Below are 18358 nucleotides of genomic sequence, written 5' to 3'. Positions count from 1 at the left end.
CACCCCATCATCCTCTCCCTCCAGATGTGACCACATCCTGAATTTTGCCCTTCTTGAGAGAGGGGAGGGCGGGTGTCTGTCACTAATTCGGCTGAACTGTCCAAGGAGTCCTGTCAATTCATCCCCTTGCTGGGGATACCGCCACACTTGGCTGCCGATATGGCTGCTGGGGACTGAACTCAAATCTTCAAGCTTGCAAAACTTCCTCCCAGCCCCTACACATTGATTCCATGAGTAAGGTTAAAAAGCCAGCTGAGTGTGGTGGTGCACACCATTAATCCCAGCACTGGGGAGGCAGAGGAAGGTGAATCTCTGAGTTCAAGTTCCAGGACAGCCAGGACTACACAGAGAAACCCTGTCTCAGACAGCAGTAGCAGCTTAAAGGTATCTCCAGGCAAGAATGGAGTTCGTGTGTGACCTTCTGTGATTTTCTCTTCTTTTTTGAGACAGAGTCTGATGGTATAGCCTTGGCTAGCCTGGAATTTACTAAGTAGGCCAGGCTAGCCCTGAACTCACAGAGATCTACCTGGCTCTACCTCCCAGGAGCTAGGATTAAAGGTGTGAACCAGCACGTCTCTCTTTGTTCTTTCTGTTTTGTTTCTAAGTTCCGCGCTGCTGCTGAGTCTTTCTGTATTTCCTTCATGTTCACGGTTGCGGAGGAGACACTATGTCTTCTCACTTTCTCCCACGGACACACATCTTTCTGTGTGTTTGGAGGAAAGCTCTCTGAAGACCCTAGAAGCAGCGCTGTAGGCTGTGGGAGGTGTGGCTAGCAAATCTTCCTGACGTTCAGCTATTTCCTAAACAACGATTCCATCTTTTTCTCATCCTTTCTCTTTTTGCCTGGGATCTTCCAAAACTTTTTCAAGTTCCAGCCTCAGAGTCTCCCTTATCCCAGGTCTCTTCCCAGCTTGGCTTCTTTGCCCCACCCCCGCACCCTCAAGTCTTCTGAGCAATATTTGGGTTGCAGCACTAAGTCTCAAAGTGCGTCTCATCACACCGGTCCTACACGGTCCTGCTGGGAAAGGCTTCTCGGGTCAAATAAATTTAGATGTTACCCTTGTCCGTTGGAATCCCAGTGGCACCAGGCGACCTGCAGAGGTGACCCTTGTTCTCATTTGTCTAGTCCTTTCCCCAGAGTGGTTAGCCCGGCAGCCTTTTCTTTCTTAGATATCAAGTGTTACTCGTTTTGGAAATTTCAATCCTAGAAAAATCCTCCTGTCCCTTTCAACTGTTGGTTTGTTTTCGTGTTCTTATTCTCCCAACTGGGAGGCTGTGAATTCTTTTTCAGCTTTTTTTTTTTTTTTGGGATCATCTGCATGAAGTGAGTGAATCTGGTCCAGTGTCTCTATCCCAGAGGGGCTTGAGATGAATGAATGGCCACGAGCGTGAGCAGTGAATGAAGCAGCAGCAATCGGCTCACTGCTCTGTGGTCCAGCTGCGTCTCTAGTCCTGGGAGGAGTCAGAAGCTAGGGACACTTGAGGCTGTTTGGCCAGGGCCCAACCCTGCCTACAGTAGTTCTGCAAAGCCTTCCTCCAACACCCACGTGGAATGAATCACTCAAATTAGGCCTCCTGTCACTGGTTCTGAGGCATCTGTTTCACAGGGAGGCCTGGAGCCCTTGCAGGGCAGAGGCTCCGTTCCATACGCCCCTCTGCTTCTCAAGAGCGGCTGCTTACTCTCTGGCCGCTGGGTGAATGCGGGCAGGGGAGGGCTCCTGTTTATCCTTCCCAGGGACTGGCGGGCACTGTGATGAAGTCTATAGGCTCTGGAGCCAGACCAGAGGTGTCCTTTAGCTGCCAGTCTCTGCCTCTGCTTGGAGACTGGACAGCTCCTCCTCTTCCTCCCACCCACAATTACTCCACTGACTACGCAAGCGAGCAGGGTTTTGTTTTATATCAGTGAGATGGGGTCTCACTTTGTAGCTCTGACTGGCCTGAAACTCGATAGGTAGACCAGGCTAGCTTCAAAACTAGGAAGACTCTCTGACTCTGCCTCCCAAGTACTGGAATTACAGTCATGCGCTACCACCCTGACTTTTTTGTTTGCTTGGGAGTTCTAGTTGTTGGGTTGTTTACATTGAGACAGGCTCTCGCATAGCCTGGGCTGGCCTGGGACTCACGGTTGGGTGGAGGATAAACTTCTGACCTCCCTGCCTCTATCTCCAAGTTCTGAGATTACAGGACCACACTCAGTGTATGTGATGGCAGAGACGGAACTCAGGGCTTTGTGTATGAGACAAGAGTTCTGCCAAACGAGCTACAACCCCAGACCGTCTGTTTGTTTGTTTGCTTTGAGACAGGGTCTCACTATGTAGCTCTGGCTGGCCTGGAACTCACTATGTAGGTGAGACTGCCCTTGCATTTATAATGACTCTCCTTCTCCAGCCTCCCAGATGCGGGGATTATAAACTGTGGGCCACCATGCATGACACTTCTGGGGTTTTTGTTGCTTTGATCCTTTATTCATCCCAACAAACTGGAGCCCATAACAGCACCTGGTTGGGTTTTCGTAGCGATGTGTATCTGTGTGTGTGTGGGGGGGGGGGGGGGTGTTGGAGGGAGAGAATACATAGGCAAGCAAGCAGGAAGTGGGGAGGCCAGAGACTGGCTAGTGCCTTCACAGCAGACCCGGGAAGCTAAGTACATTGAAACAGAGATCTCTTTGAAACGGTGTGGATTGAGTGCCCTGTGCTGTAGCGGTGTCCTAGAATAGAGGCCTCTAGATCATGGCTTTGTGCCATCGTCCTCAACCTCCTGCTATGTGTGCTGGGAGATGTTTACACACAGAATGCCAGGACCACTTTCCCCCAGAGTTAGAAGCTTGAGGCAGCAAGGCCTGAGGATGTTAGGGGCCCACTTCTCACCTCTGAGGGACACACCACAGGATCCCTGACTTGGCCTCGAGCTCGGGGAAATTTGTCAGACTTCATCATTCCCCACTTAGAATGGGGATCCCACAAGCTGCAGAGCCTTCATTCTAGACCTGTCTTCGTCCTGGCCACCCAACAGAGTGAGCATGGGGGCGTTGCAGGCAGACTGAGGTGACATGCAGACTCCAGGGCTGCTCACTGAGGAGCAGTGAAAGCCGGGGGCTTCAGTGACAAGCGATAGTCCCCTCAGCAAGGCAGGGCAGAACACAAAGTGGTCTGGAGGGTAGAGGCAGGAAGATGAGAGTGCCTAGCAGGTGTCCCAAAGATGCCATTGAGCTGACAGAGCCAGAGAATCTGGCGGAGAAAGGCTGACATTTTTGTGGCCTGCTAAGGAAGGCATTCAAAACAATTCCTAGACCTCAACCGAGAGCTTGACTGGCGTGAGGAGTGGGTGAAAGTCGTGGGTTTTCATCTTCTCTTCGGTGATACACGGTGACTGTGGTAACGAAGGGCTGTCTGAATTTCCCAGAGATATGGGAAAATACTGACTCCTCAGCCTCAAGAGATACTTTATCAGAGGTTGCCTGTGGGATGTGAACTCAACAGCTGGCCATCGGCCCCTGCCTCCGTTTACCCTTGTCCCTGTGCGTTGGTGTTCTGCTTGCATCTCTGTGTCTGAGGTTCCTTTCTTCTGAGAGCAGAAAAATCTGCATAGTGCACCCTTCTCCCTCTTGCCTCCTGGTCCGGGTCCCACGCGCTGGTGATACCCGATGCTGGCTATACGCATTTATTCTGCACCCACTGTATGTACTGCACATCAAGGGTTGCACTTGGTTGGAAAGAACAAAAAAAATTTTTTTTTAAGCAACAACAGTGCCAGGTGTGGGGGCACATACCTATAATCCCAGATCTGGGGGGCTAGTACAGGGTCATTGCCATATATCAGAGGGCAGCGTGGTCGACATAGTGAGTTCCAGGTCCGCCCAGTGAGACCCTATCTCAAGGTAGTATAATACAATATGCCAACCCCCTTTGGGTTCTCCGTCCCATCCTGTCCTGTGATCCCCTTCTCTGGGTCTCCTCAATTCTGCCTGAAAGCTGGCTGTGTCCTTGCTACTGTCCTCTAGCCCCTGTGTGAATAGCCCCATTAGTGAACACAGTCTTCCAGGTGAGGGATCATGACAGCATTGGGTTAGTGTGGGACACGTGAGGTGCAGAACGCATGTGCTCTGCCGGAATGAATTATTACCAGAGGATGGACCTAGACTGTCAGACAAACTGGCATCAGTCTAGGAGGAGAGATTCAACCATTTCAGGCCCTGTGCTTCCTTCTGAGCCTCTGCTTTCTCACTGGAGCAGGGGCAGCAGCCTGAACCCCTTGGGGCTTTGGAAAGAACACATCCGAATTAGGGGGTTCTGGGAAAGAGCTTTGCAGTCTCAAAGGTGCCCAGCTCATCTGAGAACCCACGTCTTCTAGGTTTGGTATCTTGGAAGAGGCCTGCTAACCTGGAATTTTCTGTGGTTCCTTGAACCCATGTGTTTTACCCCTCTGATTCTGGGACAGGGTAAGGGGAGTATCTTGTCTAATGAGGATGCCTGGGACATGGCCCTGCTTTGATACAAATAACATAAATGTTAAAGCTATAAGATCCGTATCAACATTCAAGAGAAGAAATATCAGCAGGCAGAGGCCCTGGAGTGGGTCCAGTGCTCACCCTGAGGCCTTGCGTGCCTCAGTTCTCCTTTGACACACTGTAGAGACCTTGTCCCAATAAATGTCTCTTCTTGCTTTCTTAGCAACCCCAGTACCACTATCACCAGCTGCACAGCCCCAGACATGTCTCCTCTCCTCTATACCCGTGTCATCGCCTGTCAAATGGAGATAATAACGTCATTGGGTTCTTTGGCAAATTAAAGGATGTATTTCATGTCAAGTGCCTTACGTGGTACCTGGCACAGAGTCAGTGCTCAATAAATGCTGTCCTTTACGAATAATAATAACCATTTTGAGTGTCCTGGAAGTGGGTTTTCTCACTCCCTTCCACCAGAGCTCAGGAAATGATTTCCTCATGGTCTTATTAACTACTGTCTCCCCAGATAAGTGCGCCCTGTATTATCTTATTCACCACTGAGTATGTTCCTGTAAAAGCACTCCCCTTTATTTCATTCACAGTTGTTCCCACAAAGAGGCCCTCAGTACCTCATCTCCCCCTGGTTTGTGGGCTCCTCCTGTCTGTGGCCACTCAGGGCCAGAGTGACTCCTAAGGGTTCTTTAGCCATTGGTCTATGTGCTATCTGTCTACCCTCAAGCTGAACAAACAATGCCTTTGTAGAAAAATCTATAATTTGTCCAAGTTTAATGGTGCAGGCCTATAAACCCTCCTGTTCAAGAGGCTGAGGCAGGAGAACGAAGTTCAAGGTGAACATATGCCTTTAATACCATCACTGAAGAGGCAGAGGCAGGTGATTCTCTGTGAGTTCCAAGCCAGCCTGGTCTACATTGTGAGTTTTAGATCAGCTAAGATTGTATAGTGACACCCTGTCTCACCGAAGGTGGTTAAAAAAAGGGAGCTCAAGGCAGCCTCTAGAACTTAGCAAGGCTATCTCTATCTATATATTTGTATCTATATTATAAAAGGTTATAATATATTTTATGCATATATGTAATATAATATAATATAATATGCATAGCTCAACAATTAAGGACTTGCCTAGCAGTGTGAAGCCTTGGGTTTAATCCCTAGTACTAAAAATAAATGTGTAATTAGAGTTACTTGATTTAAATATATATGTGTGTATGAGAGAGAGAGAGAGAGAGAGAGAGAGAGAGAGAGCAGAGTCTTTTGTGCACAAAGCCTGTTCTCCTCCAGAAGAAACACAATAAAACACGAGACTGTGGAGGCAGGAATGGTTGTGGCCTTCTGGAGTGACAAGGCTGGCCACACTGAGAGGAAATGGGTGACCCCGGCGGACTCAGGCTGCAGAGGCATCCCTTCCCTCCTGGGCTGTGTGAAAGAACTCAGACATGTGGATCCCTGGAGGAGGCAAGTCTTGAGACCTGATCCCCAGGACTGTTTGTGGACCCCCAGCACGTCTGAGTTTCTGTACTCATTGGCATGTAAACCCCCCACTGCAAGGCTCAGAAATTTGGGTGGAGAAATCAGGGAAAATAGCAGGAAGACAGACAGATACAAGGAGGAATGTGGTATGGGCAGGGGTTGGGTCCCTAACAGTGCCCGAGACAAGGTTCATTTTCAAAGTATTTTTCATTGGGACCTTCCTTTTCCAATAGATGTTAACTCGCACGGGGTTAGGAGCAAGGCTCTTAAACTTCAAGCTCAGAGGTGCCTGTGATTTATACTGGTCTATGTAGATGAGGGACATGTCCAAACACTTTTCACTCGGCGCTGCTGATCAAAAAAAAAAAAAAAAAAAACAGTTTGGCTGCTGCGGCTGTCAAGATGGAGGTTTGAGAAACCTGGAGCGCTAGGATGAGGACAACACCAGGGCTTGGCAAAGAAAGGCAGGCCCACTCTGGGTACCAGGAAAGGATGTGTGGCATGGGGCGGGGCAGGGCAGATAGTGCCCAGCAGCGGAGCCTCCTGAGTGACCCCAGTCTCCTTGAAATGCAGGGAGGACCCACTGGGCACCCAGACCCCTCGCATACTATGGATACGAGGTTTAGCAGGCATCATTACTGTGAATTTCACATGTAGCCACTATTGAGACCCAGTGGCCCTCCTCTGAGTGCTGGAATACCTAATGGGGTCCTGCTTGGGTCGGCCAGCAGTTTGGAGCGTGAGAGGGGACTCACAAACCCAAAGAGGAAAGGCCAGGTTCCGTGGAGCAATTGGAGGCAGGAGCCCGGATTGGTAAATGTGATGGTGTGGGTGTGGGACAGGGGGTGCAAAGGAAGGTGTTGAGGCTCGCTCCCGGGAATGGGTCCGGGAGGGAGGAGCAGGCAACGCTTTGAACTTGCGCGCAGCCTCCAGAAGCAAGGCGGGGAAAGTCCAGGTGCCGACCAGGCTGCCTTCACCTGCGGATCCTTGGCGCTGTGGGGGACGAGGCGCAAGGAAGACCTCCTGGGAATGCAGTGGAAATACCCACCTTGAAAGGCACGGAGCGGGAACGTAGCCCTGAGCGCCGGGTGTGGCGAGGCTCCCGCCCCCATCCCTACCCGCCCCTGGCTGCAGCCTGCGCACCTGCTGCCGCTGCCCGCTGGTGCCTGCGCCGGTGTCCGTGCCGCCAGTGCCAGTGTCAGTGTCGATTTCAGGACCCCCGACTTGGTGGTGCCCCCAACAACTGGGCCATCGTGGTTCCAGCCCTGCGCAGATTCCATCTAGAAGTCCCCACAAATGAGTTGGGAGTTTCTATTGTTCTTCAAAGTTTTATTATGAAAATTGTTAATGAGGGCTGTGGAGCTTGCTTAGAGGTTTAGGGCTGGCAGAGCATGCTACAAGGGCCTGGCGCTCAACACCACGACGCATGGGGGAAAGTGAACCAGAAAAGTTGGAAGGAAGCAGATGATGTAGCTCAATTAGGGTATGTGAGCCAGGAGGGTCATAGCAAGTCCCAGGCCAGCCAGGGCTACACAATGAAAGAATAATACAAGGAGCAAGCATCCACATGCTTCCCAGCGCAGCCATTTTTAATGTTTCACACATGCATGGTTGTTTTTGCTGAACAATTGCAAAAAACAATCTCATCACCAACTCTAAGATTCGGATATGTGAGGTTGGCCCCGACCTCAAGATTTCACGCTGCTTAACAAAGCTAAGGATTCCCAGTGATTTGGGCTTCTGATGGTGTTCCCTGCTGCCTTTACCCTGAGGGTTTTCAACCCAGACTCAAGCCATTTGTTGTCTCTTGCCTTCATTTCAACCTAAAAGTATTTCTTCTTGTGCCCAGCACACTTTTCAAAATGGCACTGGCTCATCAGAGAGGCATGGCTGTAGTCCCTCATCACGTGACCTATTCTCAGCTGTCTGCTTGCCTCTGTAGCGCCATATATAGCTTGTTCCTGGCTCTCATTTCCCTGACAACTGAAGGTTACCTCTTAGGTCAAATGTCTTTTCTGGTGAATTTTATAGAGGCGGTTGTGTACCCGGCATTGCGCCATCTCCGGCCATCCTGCTGTCCAGCTTCTCTGGAGGTGTTTAATGGGCTTTCCTAGTCTCCTTCATAAATGGGCTGGTCCTGCGGGTTAGTGTTGGAGTCCATGTGTCTGGGGTTTGCAGATCTGCCCCTGGTAAACCGGCTGCTTCAGTATCTCACCTGCCTTCCTGACCCTGGGCAGTGATCATCCTTGGTCCTCCAAAGGGCCTGGTATGGAGGTGTGGAGAAAGGTGAGCTCTCAAGGCTCGGTTCCAGCAGTAGCTGATGTCTGCATTTGAAATGGGCAGGGAGGAACCTAGGTCCCAGTCAGTAGCTCTAGGTTGCTCTGGGAGTGGGTAGTTCCTCTAAGATTGTAACTATACTCACGGGCATCCGTATGCTCTCAGTGTCTAGCACAGGGCTGGCCCAAGGTAACTGCCTCTGAAATAGAGATATACAGTAGGCTTGTGGCCCTCGTGGAGGCCCCAGAGAGATGATCTTGAGCGGGCTCAGCTTTCTGTGTTCAAAGACTCAGATAAGGATTTCCCATGCTGTGCAGCAGCTATGGAAAGAGCCCAGAGAACCAGCAGGACGACCTCTGCCCTCAGCTTGGCATGGTGGTAACCTGAGTGATCTCAGGGTGCGGGGGGTGCCTGGGGAAGTCAATGGGAGCCACTGGGTCTAGTCCGAAGAGGCCCTTCCAGGGCTCCTGTGCGCGCTGCAAAGTCAAACTCTCCACTCCGTGGTTTCCAGAGACTGAAACAATTTGTCCTCTGAAGAGCACCACTGTTTAGTGGAGAAACAGACACGGTAGAAGGCTCAGTGGAGGTTGTTCAAGGCCATGTCTTTCCTGAGAAGTTGAATAAATGACCAGAAGGAACAATCTAAACTGGAGACAGCAAGAGGGATTTTAATCTCAGATCTTGAGGAGTGAATAGGAGCTCAAAGGGAAATGAATGACTAGGCAGGCTGTTTTCTCTTTTACCAAAACTTGGCTTGAAGGGAAAGCTACATGAGAACCCAGAACAGTTTAGACCCAAGAACTGGACGCCTTTGTTTCTTAGAACAATTAACCAGACCCTGTCAGGCACCCATCTGCTAGTGGGAGACTGTCCCTGCCGTCTGTAGCTCTCACTTAGAGGGTTAGCAAGGAGAAAGTGGTAAAAGGACCCAAGATACCAATGAAGCAAACCGGGCTTAGGGAACGTTCATAGTTCTGATTGGCAGGTCGATGGGTAGAGAAACAGACAGCAGAGCCCAGAGAGAAAGAGGCAGCAATCAACCTGGGCTCTCAGGCTTAGCATACAGGCTGTCTCTTTGTTACTGCTCCCAGCCTCTCTCCACGAGATACTCCTGTTTTTTTTAGAATTCCTACCCAGGAACTCTTCACATTTGGTCAGCTGCAGGATACCAGGGTACCTCTTCTGCATAGGGTAGAGACCCCATTTTATACATACAAAGTAGGAAATAAGCTAGTGACACATGGAGTCCCACTATGTTCTGTGAGGCTTGCAGGAAATTCTGTGTGGTATCAGGGCAATGGAGCTCTGGCTGGAGGTCGGAAGGCCTAGACCGTCCCCCCTCACCACTTTGAACCAGTGAAGAACATTGGATGAGTCTCGTCACTTTGGGGGGACCTCAGTTTCCCTCAAGAAAATGAAGTTAACAGTCCCACCGAGCTTTGATATTTCATGACTTGATACTTTAATGTACTAGCTGGCTATGTGATGACCATTTACAGAAGGCTTCCAATGGATGTCTAGAGTTTCTTATGTTCCACATACTCTCCTCCAACCAGCCAGAGGCCATCAAGGGACACTTTGAAGGCAGAAACTTTTATCCTACAAGACTTTATTGTCTATCAGCCTTGTACCCAGAGACCCCTGCCCTTGCCAGGGTTTCAGGGACGCTCAACATCTCCCCCCTAGAAAGACTAAATGCATCTGGAGGGAACTAGGAGAGTCGTTACAACTGCCAGGCAGGGATGATGTGACCCAAGCAAGCCTTTGATCCATGGTTGTCTTTTCTGTGAAACAGGGCCTGACTGCGGTGTCTGAGGCTAGAGGCCAGACCATGGTTTCCAAAGGCAAGGACTTGACCTGCTCAGTGCGGGTGGGAAAAGGAAGCTCGTGGGATTCACTTGGGAACTGCTTGGTAGGAAATGACTCGTTCTTGACCTAAGCTTCTGGAAGCCATGTCCCTGAGACAGCTGGCACTTCTCAGAGAGACCTTCTTGGGGGCCTGGCCCTTCCATCCTTGGATGTCCTGGGTTGAGTCTTTCCCCTGGTAAGTCTAGAGAAGGTGAGCCGGGCCAGGCTGCAGAGCAAGCGCTGGCTGCCAGAACCCTTGTCTCCCTTTCTTTCTTGTCTTCCACCTTTTCCACTCCAGTTCTCCGGATCCCTCCTTCTCTTCACTCACCTACCAACCCTCTTCCCTCCTCTTCAGGGCCCACCAGCCTGCCCCGTACTCCTCCAACCCCCCAATTTAGCCAGGAGGGACAGTCCTTCTGTGCCCTCCCCCTTCTCCGCTGTGATCTACTCCACCTACCTGTGAAATGGGGGAAGGGGGGCTGGCTCACAACACCTCAAAAAACAGGTTTCAACATTTCACAGGTTTCAACATTTTTCAGGCGGCCTTGTCACACCTTATCAGATCAGGGCCTGCAGGCCAGGCCCACTGTGGCAGAGTAGACTTTGCTACATTCCAATCAGGCTGGGCTGTCTTGGGAGAAAGGGTCCTTGGATGGAGGAAGAATTGCTACCCCTTCCCTCCGATAGGGGTTCAAGAGTGACCCCTTGGCTGCACCCTTCTTCCCACATTGTTTTCTTCCTTCCATGGCTGCCCAGCATCAAGATTCTTTGGGATCCCCAGCAAGTGCGCTGCTTCCTTGAAGGGCCCTGCTTGGCCCCAAAAGGAAGCTTCTAGAAGGAGGGAGAGAAGATGAGTTGGAGTTACTCCCAGAATGTAGGCAGTCGCTTCGCCAGCAGAGCCAGTAAGTTTTGTTGCTGAGTTCCATGGGAACCTCAGGGAGAGGGGAAGAAGATGAAGGCCACCCCGCCCTTCTCAGCTACTTCCTTCCAAAAGGAATGACTTTGACGTTTGTTTTCTTTCTTCACGCCTGCGGGCTTCACCCCCTCATGTGGGCTGCCAGCCTGGAACCCCCCCTTCCTTCATATTCTCCAAGAGGCTCTGCCTTTTGTCTCCTGCCATGCTCATGGTGGTCTCGGTGACATGCGAAAGACTAGCAAAGCCCAAAGACCCAGAGTTCAGCTGAGCCAGCCAGAGAAACAGACAGAGATGCTGGTCCCCAGGCAGCACTCACTGGGTGGAGAAGATCAGGGTGAGTGTAAGTCCAGAAGGGAGTCTCCACAGGAGGAGGTTGGGTGATGGCTCCACTTGGCTGAGGTGTAAAGGCTTGGGGAAGCAGAGCTCTCGTCTAGATAAGGGACAGTAGAGGAAGGAACCATGTGATGGCTGCCCACGCGTGCAGGCTATATGCCTCTCTAAGGACCATGAGCCAGAAGCCAAGGACATAACTGATGGTCCCATAGGTTTTGGGCCTATCCATGTGAGATTTGGCCTGGCCAGTGTTGCGCCTCCTTGCCTGGGTTACCATATGGTATCAGCAGCCCCAACATGAGGCTTCCGGCTGGCCCAACTCCCCCAGGTACTTTTTTGTCCTCATTCATAACCTTCTCCCTGTCCCTGAAGCCCTTGTCTTGAGATAGCCAGCAAGTCCATCCCCTGCCACAGCCCCGGCTAACCTCTCCGGCGCACCTGAGCCTAGTGGCATTGAGGCCTCTGGCGTTGGCAATGTGTGCCAACTGTCACACCAGCCTCCCAGCTGCTCCACCAGCTTTTGATCTCGCGTGCTGCCCTTGTCCCACTGCACATGTGACAGATAGGTCAACAGACCAAAGTCCAGCTTAGGATGCTTCGAGCTCTGCCAGCCTACCTAGGGTAGCATAAAACTTGGCAGGTGGGGCCCCTTGCCAGCCTCTTTCCCCTCATCTGTTCCTCTGAAAAAGCCCAAGACTTCAAGTGAAAGATAAAATGGTCACTCGGGTATGCCAGCTGCTCGGAGGCCACTCTCTGCTCCAGGTGCTTAAGAGAACCCGGATCTAGTTACCAGGTGCATAGCTGTTCCTGATCACAGCAGTGGGGGCCTCCTGGTCCCATTCTGGAAGACTCAGCGATCTCACCCTGTTCTGGGAGGGGGTTGTAAATGACAAGGGTCCAAAGACCACCTCCTGCCCATGTGTGGCTTTCATAGTGCCCTGAGCTGGTAGGAGCTTGAAGAGGGCTTGTTGGTCTGTTGATAGATGCCTCCTGGCCTGGGTGCTCCTCCGCGGGGCTTCATTCATCTCTGTGTTCCTCGCACCTGGAGCTCTGCCAGGTTCACAGTCATCATTCAGTAAGAGGTGCTGAGTGAATGTGTTTACCAAGGAAGGACTTGAGCCCAGCTGCTGGAAGCAGGCCCTCCATTTGCTTCTCCTCCCTGGGCCCAGTCTGACGACCCAGACTCAGGCAAACTGGAAACCCAGCCTAGGCTAGGCTCCTCCCTTTTCCTCTCAGCCCCCCTGTGTGAACTGAGTTGTCTCTGTTCCTGCTGGATCCAGAAAGGCAGATGCTCTTCTGGCTCTGTGAGGTGAACCAAGCAGCAAGGGATGGAGAGAGGTCCAGGGGCCCCTCACTTCTGTGAAGGTCAGCATCTAGATTTCCTGGGTGAGCTCCAGGCATGGCATCACTCAGACAGTCCCTCCTTGGCCATGCACTGTGTTGCCGGGAAGGGTGGAGTTGCATGCTCAGCTTGCACAGGGCCCATGTGTGTCTGAGATCGGCACGGATTCTAGGAAGGATTCTACGGGAGCAGTTGCATCTTGAATTTTGTCCTTTCTCTCACTTTGTCAACCTTTCTTGCTGAGGCACCAGTACAAATGTGTCCTTCCAGGGCCAGCAGGGGATCCAAGAGCTGAGAGAACCCTGGCCCACTGGGCTCAGCTCCTTCCCAGCCCTCAGGCACAGGAGGGAACTTTGTCCCCTCCTTTGTAATTCCCACCAGCTCTACCTTGTCTAAGTGGGAAGGCCATACCTTGGTTCTTTCTGCTCATTTCTCAAAATTTTCTTTGGGTTTCTGGAAGTTTCCGTATTACCCAGACAAGGTGGGGTTCTGCTGGACCAGAAGAAGGTTGGGTCCCTGTTGAGTATTGTCTAGAAGCCAACAGACAGTGCACCTGGCTCTGTGCCTTTATGGGACTTTTGGAAATCCCGTGGTCTGTGCAGGAGAAAGACTTTGGGGGAGAGGGACCCTCCTCTCCCTCCCAATCCCTGGGTGTTTATTTCATGAGGTCCTAGGCTTGTGAATCAGAATCTCATGGTGAGCCCTCTTCGAGGCTGGAAGGATGGCTACTGATCTCCATGAGAAGGGAAGGGCAAGGACTCCCATGATCCTAAGAAAAGCGAGATGGGGGTGGCTTGACCTCAGAACTCATCCCGAGATCAATGGAGGAGCCAGAGAGCCTTGTCCTTATGCTGTGGGCCCAAATACATTCTGTCCACTCCTCAGAGCTCTAGAGAAGCTTCTGATAATGTGCTTTATCATATCCTGGGGCTCACAGGAAGAGCCAAGGGTGCAGGGAAAAGAGCCTGTTGGCAATAGAGAGCAGTGGCCATGGCTCCTGATCTTTCCAGTCTACTGAGTGACCCAGAAAAACAACAAAACCTATCTGAGCTTTGGTATCCCCATAAAACTGGAGCATACCAGTGGCTCTCCAAAGGTTTCTTAAAAAGTTGAGGAATCCAGGTAGACACAGTCCTGGTCATTTTAGGGATCGTTAATTGTATAAATCAATACGTTAAGTACATTTCCAAAGTCATGTGACTATCGCCATCCTAAACAATCTCATCATCCTAAACAATCATTACTGTGGAATATGAACCTAGGCTGGGACTGCTGGATCCTATGGAAATTCTGTACACACACACACACACACACACACACACACACACACGAGCAAATCCCTCTTTTTAAATATGTTTTAAATATAGGGAGAGGAGGGAGGTTATGCTTGTGGCCATTTTCAAACAAAAATAGTTAGCAGTTAAGACAGCCTGAACCTGGGTGAACCCCAACACCTCCCTAAGCTCTTAGATCCTGTATTGGGAGGCTCTAAACTTAAAAGCAAACAAAACAAGCCGGCTTAGGTACAGGGGAGGCTACCTGGTAGGATGAGCCTGGTGTTGACCAGAGGCAGCCTGGCCCCAGTAGGGGCTCAGTCATGCTGGGGGATGCAGAGTTTGCAGGTATTTAAGGCCACAGGGACACTTCTCTTTGTAAGTCATTGCAGCAGCTAGGCTGCCCTGAATTCTCTGACTAGGGCTAGGCACGTAGCTTAGTTGGCCTTTAGAGTCTGGTCCCCAGCACTGTATTAACTGGGTGTGGTGGCTCATGTCCACAGTCCTTGCACTCAGGTAGAGGCAGGAGGTTCAGAAATTGAAAACCCATCCTTGGCTACCTAAGGAATTGAAGGCCAGCCTGGGATACATGAGATCCTGTCTCTAAAATGAAAACAAAACAAAGCATTCTATATCTCACTATGAAAAATATTATCAGGCCACTTGTGCTTTCTTTGGGAACCGCTCGCTCCAGATCTTTACCCCATTTGCCTTCAAATTAATTATGTATGTAAATAAAGAATATAAATTAACCCATTAAAATTGTTGCTCTGAGCTGGATGTGGGGTGCACACCTACAATCCTAGTACTTAGGGGTCTGAGACAGAAAGATTGCGGGTCAAGACTACAGGCTATGGTCTTGTCTCAGAACACTACTATCTAGCTCTGTGACTCAGCAGTAGAGCCCTTGCCTACCATGGGCAAGGTCCGGTCTCCCACTCCAGCAAGGAAATCTTTGTGTCCCATCTTGTCACCATGCACACCCACCCACAGCCTCTATCCACGGGTGTCCGAATAGGTGATAAAGAACCCGGGGACAAGGTTCTCAGTCTGGCCTAATTGGAGAATGGTATTTCTCCCTTTGGGGTCAGCACCCTGGTCCCTATGATCAGCCTGTGTCTTGATGACACCTAGGGCCCATTCACCTGGCTACTTGGATCTGCCTGGGCCCAGCTGGATGGTGGGTGGTTAGGATGAAGGATGAGCTGTCCCTGGGGCTGAAGGCAATAGGGCCTTGGGCAGAGCAAGGCAAGAAAGGGACAGGAGCTGGTATAAATAGCCCCTACCCAGCAGGGCAGGCCTGGCAAGCCCTCTGTCCTCCCCCTCACCAGCTGCTGGTACCAGCCATGCCCCAACCTCTTTTGGGAGCCTGGCCATCGTCTCAGATCCTCACTGTAGGAAGTCCCTCAGCGGAACTGAGGAGTCTTGTCCTGTGTGTGGGTGCAACCTCCGGCTGCCTAGAGCCTGCCGAGTGGGGGCATCAGGCAGGCTCTTTGGGACATCCTCTATTTCTTGCCTAGAAGCCCAAGTGTGCTGGTGTATGTGTGTGTGTGTGTGGGGGGAACAATAGAAGACACGCCCCTTTTGTGACATGCTACACACAAATTAGCCAGCCTTCTGTGGTGAGGAGGACAGAATGGGGTGCAGGCAAAACTCAGGCTGGGAAAGGTTATTTCTGCTTGGGAGCTCATGGAAGTCTTTACAAGTGATTCAGGATGGGTTTGCCTTGGGTATGGGCTGCAGAGAGACACTCAGGTGGAGGGCTCTGCCGTTTCAGCTGCCCCTAAGGCAAATCTAATCAAAGCCACTCACACTGGGGAGAGAGCGAGAAGAGGAGGCTCTCATGTCGACTCTCCCAGGGGGACAAAGCTCTTCTTTAATGGGGACAAGAAGTGGGTTACGCTGATATGTCTGCCACGATGGAATGTCAGCCGTGCTGCGTGGGCACAGCTCAGGACCGGCAGGGCATGTCTGGGAGGGCAGCTGTCCTACAGAATTCAATGCCAAGGCCATAGCCTCAAGAAGAGCCCAAAGCCATCCATAGATCTGAGCTGCATCCCTAGAGGCTCTGGCTAATTATTACAGGATGTCCAGATCCACTGAGACCTTTGACCAGAGCATCCTGGAAATACTCTCTGGTTAGCTTGAACATCCATCCAAGTCACACACGGCTCTGCTCAACTTGGCCTGTTAGTCAGAGGGATTTGCTCTGCCGGTCCTGACAGGGCTGTTGGTGAAGGGTCTCAGCTCTGTCCTGAGGCCTCCTCTCTTCTCATATATGATGGAAATTCTGGAGTGTTGTACCAAGTCAGGGAAACAAGGATGAGAGAAAGAAATGAGGCTGGTGACATGGCAGGGACAGAGGACTGATGGCGGGGAACCTGAGGTGGCCACTATTCCTTGGGGGATTCCGATATGCCTGGCATTTAGCGGTGCTCCTTTACCCCTGTGAGGTCTGTCTCACAGGCGAGGAAACTGGGATGTGAAGTTAAGGAAATTGCTTGGATTGGCAGCTTGAGGAAGACAGAGCTGGGTGTGAGCCAGGGTAAGGGTCCAGGTTTGGAGGGAGGAGGGAGCATGACTCAGGGTGACAAGCTGTCTGCATAGAACCCTGGAAGGTTTTCTTTTCTAGTAACTGTAGTTCTGGAGAGGTGAGACTAGGGCTGTGTGCTAGGAAAGGGTACGGTAAAGGTAGGAGGGAGGGAGGACGGGAGGGAGGGAGGGAGGGGGGAGAGAACATAGGTCAGGAGGAAGGGTCAACTCCAGCACTTTAAGCCCTGCAGATTCAGGCAGGTTACTTACTTTCTTTGCCTTGGTTTCCTTGTCTGTGAAATGAGATGTTAGTGATGATGACAGTTTCTATGTCACAGACCTATGAGAATTAAATAGGGTAAAGATATAAACATTTAGAACTGTGCCCAGCCCGGGTCAGACCTATAATACATGTTGGAGTTTTCTTCTTTACACGGGGTAGAGCAGATGACGGTTTGCTGAGCTCCCTCCAGGGCTTCGTGTGCTATGTGCCATCAGTCTTGGCTCACCATTGTCCCCCACTTAGACACCAGCCCACTAAGCTGTAGACAGGCCAGGCCTGAAGTCACCCCAGCTCCTTGGGGACCCAAGCGGACATTGTCTATAAGGCAGAGGTAAGTGACTTGCCCCAGAGCTCTGGAGCCAGGCAGTGTAGTTTCTAACAGTGGTCCCATGTGTGGGCTGTGATCTGTGCAGCTAGTAAAGTCCCTACTGTGTGCTGGGTGAAAGGGCACTGAGTGACGGGAGCTGGTAGTTAGCCATAGGTGTGCCATTAATGCTTCAGTGGCTACCCCAGTCTTTCTTTCTCACTCGTGTTCCGTCTCCATGTAGCCCAGGTCCTGTAGCCCAGGTCCTGTAGCCCAGGTCCTGTAGCCCAGGTTAGTTTGCAATTCCTGATCCTCTTGCTTTCTCTAAATGCTGGGGTTGCAGGAATGCACCACCACATCCCCGACTTTTCTTTTTCAAAAGGATTCAGAACTTGGGTTGGGGAGAGCTCAGTGGGGGATCACTTGCTAGGCAGGCAAGGCTGGACGTGGCTCCTGAAGGTCACTAATTCAAACCCCTGAGTTCTGCCTCCCCAGTCTCTCTTCCCAGTGAACAAATGGGAAAACCTGGACTTCCTCCCCTGGTAGCTGAGGCCAGAGGGGCCTGAAGCAGTAATGCTGTGTGCCACGTTGCCCTGGAGTCTCTGGATTGAGCAAGAGTGTCTAACGTGGGAGAAGGGTGCTGGGGAGGCAGCTCGTAGCATACGCTGATCAGCCTGGGGCAAGCGGTCTGGAAACCCTGATTCTTCATCAGGGGACAGAGATGATCAAAAACTGATCAGGCCCATGTCGTACAAGGTGCTGAACAACCAGAATCCATAAATGGCCAGTGTTTGGGTTCACCCGTGCCTAGCCAAGGTAGCTTTTGTGTGCTTTCTTCTAGCCCACCCCAGAGGCCTACCCCAGGCCCTCTTCCCAAGGCTCCTGCACCCAGGACTTGACCTTGGCCAGCCTAGGTTACCTTCTTCTAGGACACTGCTCCTTACTTGGGGCTGGCCACAACTGACTGTGAAGTTCTGAGACCCATGACATCATTTCTGCTGCCTCTTTCTTGGGAAGGGGGAAGGAAAAAGCAGAGACACCGGCAGTACTTTGATTTTTCTAGAGTTGGACTTCCCAACATATAAAATCCCAAGGGTGGAACAGGGTTTGGGGAAATGCCTGCTGAGATTTCTCCTTTTACGGAGAGGGGAGGTGGCACTCTAGAAACTTCTAGGGAACTATAAAGATGGTGGCGGAGGCACTTGCAGACAGAGCATTTGATGCCATCAGAGGCAGACAGACTCTTGGCCAAGTATGTCTAGTCCCGGGGAAGAGCTGGGGGACTTTGGGGTATGTGTGTGTGTCTGCTGAGACTTA

At 51.3% G+C, this 18358-nt stretch overlaps 1 protein-coding gene across 1 annotated transcript in view; it reads left to right on the top strand.

The window, feature by feature from the left end:
- The window catches only part of Wnt3 (Wnt family member 3), a 42998-nt gene that overhangs the window by 14357 nt on the left and 10283 nt on the right, over positions 1 to 18358 (top strand). The gene's annotated exons all lie outside the window — the stretch shown is intronic.

The sequence above is a fragment of the Microtus oregoni genome, unplaced genomic scaffold (genome assembly GCF_018167655.1).
Source record: "Microtus oregoni isolate MIOR12 unplaced genomic scaffold, Mior012 000048F_ref0000485, whole genome shotgun sequence".
Classification (NCBI taxonomy): domain Eukaryota; kingdom Metazoa; phylum Chordata; class Mammalia; order Rodentia; family Cricetidae; genus Microtus; species Microtus oregoni.
This window is presented reverse-complemented; position numbering and strand designations above follow the sequence as displayed.